This window comes from Cebus imitator, unplaced genomic scaffold, assembly GCF_001604975.1.
Source record: "Cebus imitator isolate Cc_AM_T3 unplaced genomic scaffold, Cebus_imitator-1.0 Scaffold42, whole genome shotgun sequence".
Lineage (NCBI taxonomy): Eukaryota > Metazoa > Chordata > Mammalia > Primates > Cebidae > Cebus > Cebus imitator.
In genome coordinates this window covers 16,886,309-16,891,736 of record NW_016107357.1, presented here as the reverse complement: position 1 = coordinate 16,891,736, position 5,428 = coordinate 16,886,309, and positions in this window count along the sequence as shown.

The window sequence follows — 5,428 nt, the reverse complement described above, 5'->3', positions numbered from 1 at the left end:
GTTTTTGTTTTTAAAAAGAGAAGAGACTACACTGGTGACTTTTAGACTTTTTGTTTTTTAAGTGGCCTATGATAAGAATTACATTTCCATTGAGACTTACTACATATGTACTTAAAATTATTAAAACAAAAAATTTGGCTGGGCACAGTGGCCAGCCTGTAATCCAGCACTTTGGGAGGCTGAGGCAGGTGGATTACTTGAGGTCAGGAGTTCAAGACCAGCCTGGCCAACATGGCAAAACCCTGTCTCTACTGAAAATACAAAAATTAGCTGGGCCCTGTGGCACGTGCCTGTAATTTCAGCTACTCAGAAGGCTGAGGCACGGGAACCCAGGAGGCGGAGGTTCCAGTGGGCTGAGATTGCACCACTGGCCTCCAGCCTGGGTGACAGAGTCAAATTGTGTCTCGAAAAAAAAAAATTTTTTTTAACAAAACAATACTCTTGTTATGTGTAAAGCAACCTACTTTTTGATTTTTAAAAATGCTGCTTATAACCCACTAAAATGTTTGCAAGACCCACTAATGGGCTGTGATCTGAAGTTTGAAGAACACTCAGTGGTGTGTTGGCGTTAGCTCATACTGGCTTGTGACAGCCGATTTTGCACATAATTTCCACGGTGATACCTTGAAGTTGTCCAGGGCAACTGCCACAACTTAGGACCTTCTTCCCGCAAAGAACAAGATTTTAAACATTTACCAGCACACCACTGACTGCTGGTAATGAATGATCCGTGGAGAGGAGAAACTGATCATGCAGGAGCGGGAATGGTGTTCCCAATAAAAGTTGTGAAAACCAGTTTCAGAACAATAGGGTAGATATTGCAAATTATTTGCCACAACTGCTTGAGAGTTATGCAGATGGATCACTTCTGGTAGGATCAATCTCTTTTTCTTCTGTATTGCCCTCTTTTCTTACCTAAGAAGCCATGTTTATATGGTATAATGTAGCCATAAATTTAGAAATAGTGTGATATAAAAATTTGTTCTTTTTTTTTTTTTAGACATAGTCTCATTCTATCACCCAGGCTGGAGTGTCATAGTGCAATAATGGCTTGTTGCAGCTGTGACCTCCTGGGCTCAAGTGATCCTCCCACCTCAGCCTCCCAAGTATCTGGGACTGCAGGTGTGCACCACCATGCCTAGCTAATTTTTTTTTTTAAGAGATGGGGTTCCACTATGTTGCCCAGGCTGGTCTTGAACTCCTGGGCTCAAGCAATCTTCCCACCTCAGGCTCCTAAACTGCTGGGATTACAGGCATGAGCCACCATACCCAGGCAAAATTAAGTCTTATATGCAAAATGTTAAATTATATACAGTATATATAGAGAGCCCACATTTTATAAAAAACTAGTAAAATCATGATCATGAATTGTAAGCTCTTTCTACTTAGCAGGATTAACTGATTAAACAGAAATAGATAACATATTCTATCAATGTGAATCACAGTGTTTCAAGCTAAGAAATACTCTGGCAGTGGTTTTGCTTACTATTTTGTTGCTGTTTTACTTTTCAACATAATTTTAGAAAATTTAGACCCCTCTCCAACCATCCATTAAATAGAGGTGCTAGTGCTAGAAAAATGTGCCCCCAAATCAACCATTTTGGAATACACATTAGATATGATAAAACAGTATCAGGAACTTTATCAAGAACCTTGATATACTTTGAATTTAGAAACCAGAACTCTGTCACAGAACCTGTGACAATAATAAATTTTAAAAATTAAAGCAAAAATATGCCACAATGGATTATACATTCATGAGCCCTGAGAACACATGTCCTGCTATTCTCCGGAGAAAATTAATCCAAATATGTAGGTTTTAAATTATGCAACATCTCAGGAATGCATTCTTTACAAAATCACAGCACTCACGCTTATACATACATCTGCTTCCCCAGGAAATGTCATGGATGGCGTCATCTACCTCTTCTGATTATCTTCCCCAAGCTAAAGGAATTCATTTCCCCTTTGAATCCTCTTGCTTTGACATAATCACCCCCCAACCCCAATACTAGTCCCGTCTATGAGCACCAAACTGGTTTTTTTCACCCTCCAGACCCCCTGTGCTTAGATTCACCAGGCTTACCTCTGAAGTTCTACAGGATCATGTCCCAAATCCAGTCTTTTCAGGTGGGAGAAACAAGCTTCTAGAACTATGATTTTGTCATAAAATAAAGGAATCTTAGTGATGAGAGGGATCTTAGGAGGAGTATAAATTAATTCACATGGGCCGGGCACAGTGGTTCACTCCTGTAATCCCAGCACTTTGGCAGGCTGAGGCGGGTGGATCACCTGAAGTTGGGAGTTCAAGACCAGCCTGACCAACATGGTGAAACCGCATCTCTACTAAAAATACAAAATTAGCTGGGCATGGTGGTACATGCCTGTAATCCCAGCTACTCGGGAGGCTGAGGCAGGAGAATCACATGAACCCAGGAGGCTAAGGTTGTGGTAAGCCGAGATCATGCCATTGCACTCCAGCCTGGGCAACAAGAGCAAAACTCCGTCTCCAAAAAAAAAAAAAAAAAAAAAAAAAAAAAAAAAATTCATCTCAATAGCTCAAAGGATGAGATAGCCTAGTTTTTGAAATACATTTTTTTAATGGCTTGCAGATTATGGTGTTAGTACTAAAAAAACACTGAATGATTTGATGTGAGGAAAATGTATCTGAAATTATGTAAATCCACATAATCTGAAATTATGTAAAATGTAAAGGCAAAATGATACTAAAAATGTATAAATAGTATATATGTATATGCTGTATATATCCAGTGAGAGTCAGACAGTAATTACATACACATATTTAGCAAAGTGCAAAAGAATGATGTCTAACTGGTAGTGTTCATTGTTATATTTTCTCTTGCAAAATTACTGAGATTCATTAAAAGGCTTCTCTCAGTAAGCCAGTCTCAATATTTAACCAACCCTTCTCGTGTGTAGCTAATCTCTTCCAGCTTGTGTTTACACAATTCATTATAAAGCGACAAGTGAAACCTCAGGAATTTCTATGGCAGGTTGGAGCAAGCAAGAAAATTGAAGTGATTTTTAAATAATAATTAAAAGAAGCTATTGAATCCAACCGAGTACTTTTCCAAAAATATTTTATCTGGGGGTAATTTAAAACATACACAAAAGTAGAGAGATGTGTGATAAATGTCCATGCTTTCCTTGCCCAGCCCCCGCAATTACCCACGTGGTCAATCTTGTTTCCTTTACGCCTCACCTACTTCCTCCCCACCACTGGTTCATTTTGAAGCAAATCTCAGACTTCATTTAATCTGTGAAAGCTTCAAAACTAACTGTTAGATTTAAAGGTTTAATAAGATCCAGCCAGGTTTAATTATTTGGCCTGAAGACTTTACAGGTGATATGTAGTTCCAATTATAACTCATCAGGAGACAGAAAATGTCTGGTTGCTTTTCTTTTTATGACATCAACACCAGTGAGTGGTTTCAGATGTTGTTAGCCTGATCCATCTGTTAGGAAGTTCCCATCAGTCTTTGATCAGATGATTTTAGTGTCTAGCTATTGATGGTCATTGCTTAGATCCATTATTTCATCAGGAACTGAAAAATGGTGATATTTCAGTTCTATCATTCCTCCTGCATTTATTAGTAAAAATTGTTTTCCTTTTTCTTTTTCTTTTTTTCTTTTGTTTTGAGACAGGGTCTCGCTCTGTCACCAGGTTGGAGTGCAGTGGTGCGATCTTGGCTCACTGCAATCTCTGCCTCCCAGGCTCAAATAATCCTCCCATCTCAGCCTCCTGAGTAGCTGGGGCTACAGGTGCCCACCATCATGCCTGGCTAATTTTTGTATTTTTGTTAGAGATGGAGTTTTGCCATGTTGCCCACACTGGTCCTGAACTCCAGAGCTCAAGCCATCTGCCCTCCTCGGCCTCCCAGAGTGCTGGGATTACATGCCTGAGCCACCGTGCCTGATCTAAGAATTCTTTTATTAGGCAATACTGCTTGACAAATAATGCTTCAGTGAATACGTTTGTGCACATGTCTTTTTGTGTATTTGCCACAGTGTATCTTTAGATAGATTCTTAGAAGCTGCATTTTTTTGTGTCAAAGGTTAAATGCCATGTAATTTTGCTAGATATGAGTCCAAGCACTTCTTGAGAATCCATTTAACTGTCTCTACTTTACCGTAGGGGAAGGTCCAGGCTGTTCTGATGGGAAAGGGGTATTGGGGGTGAGGCCAAGAGGCTGTAGTGGGAAATATCACCTGAAATGACAGGAGAATCCAAATTAAGGGAGTGTATAGGATCAGGAACACATGAAAAGCCTAAGTCCAGAAGCCAGGAAGGAAATCTAGGGAATTTCAAATAGCGCCAAGAGCAGATATGGAAGCTTCCATCCAGGAACAGAAATGTGGGAATAATGAATACAAAAACAGGTTTGGAACAAATTGAGAAGGATCCAAGGTCTGTTCCTGAATGGCTGGGACTACAGGTGTGCATCACCACACCCAGTTATTTCTTTTATTTTTTGTAGGGATGGTGGTCTCACTATATTGCCCAGGCTGGTCTTGAACTCCTGGGCTCAAGCAATTTTCCACCTCGGCTTCCCAAAGTGCTGGGATGACAGGTGTGAGCCACTGTACCTGGCCCATCCTTTAATATCATGCATTGCCCTAAGGTATATAAAAAGCCCGTCTTCCCAAGTAAATGAAATTCGGGCTGATGCCTGCAGAGCCTCCTTTAATAAAGCCTCTGAAATACCGCCCCCCATTAAAATGATAATTTCCAATAAAATTTTGTTTAACAATGATTTACAAAAGATTAAATTTATTTATTTCGATTGTATGTGGATCATGGTAACAATAAAAAGACTTGTAAAAATAACTAAATTGAAGGAATCTTTGCACATTTAAAGCCTTAAGACCACAGAAATTGAAGGCCACAGAAATATTAATTTATATTAATATTTTTGTTGCAGAGACATAATGGAGGATCAACGAAAGGCTTTTAAGCATTAAAAAAATATTATACTAGGCCGGGAGCAGTGGCTCACACTTGCAATCCCAGCACTGTGGGAGGCCGAAGCAGGTGGATCACAAAGTCAGGAGTTCGAGACCAGCCTGACCAACATGGAGAAACCCCATCTCGACTAAAAATACAAAAATTAGCTGGGTGTGATGGCGCACACCTGTAATCCTAGCTACTCTGGAGGCTGAGGCAAGAGAATTGCTTGAACCCGGGAGGCAGACTTTAGCCTTTGTTTCACTGGAGCTTAACCAATTTGACGGGTCTTAAAAAGCAGATGACTGGGGGCCGGGCGTGGTGGCTCACGCCTGTAATCCCAACACTTTGGGAGGCCGAAGCGGGTGGATCACGAGGTCAAGAGATCGAGACCATCCTGGTCAACATGGTGAAACCCCGTCTCTACTAAAAATACAAAAAATCAGCTGGGCATGGTGGCGC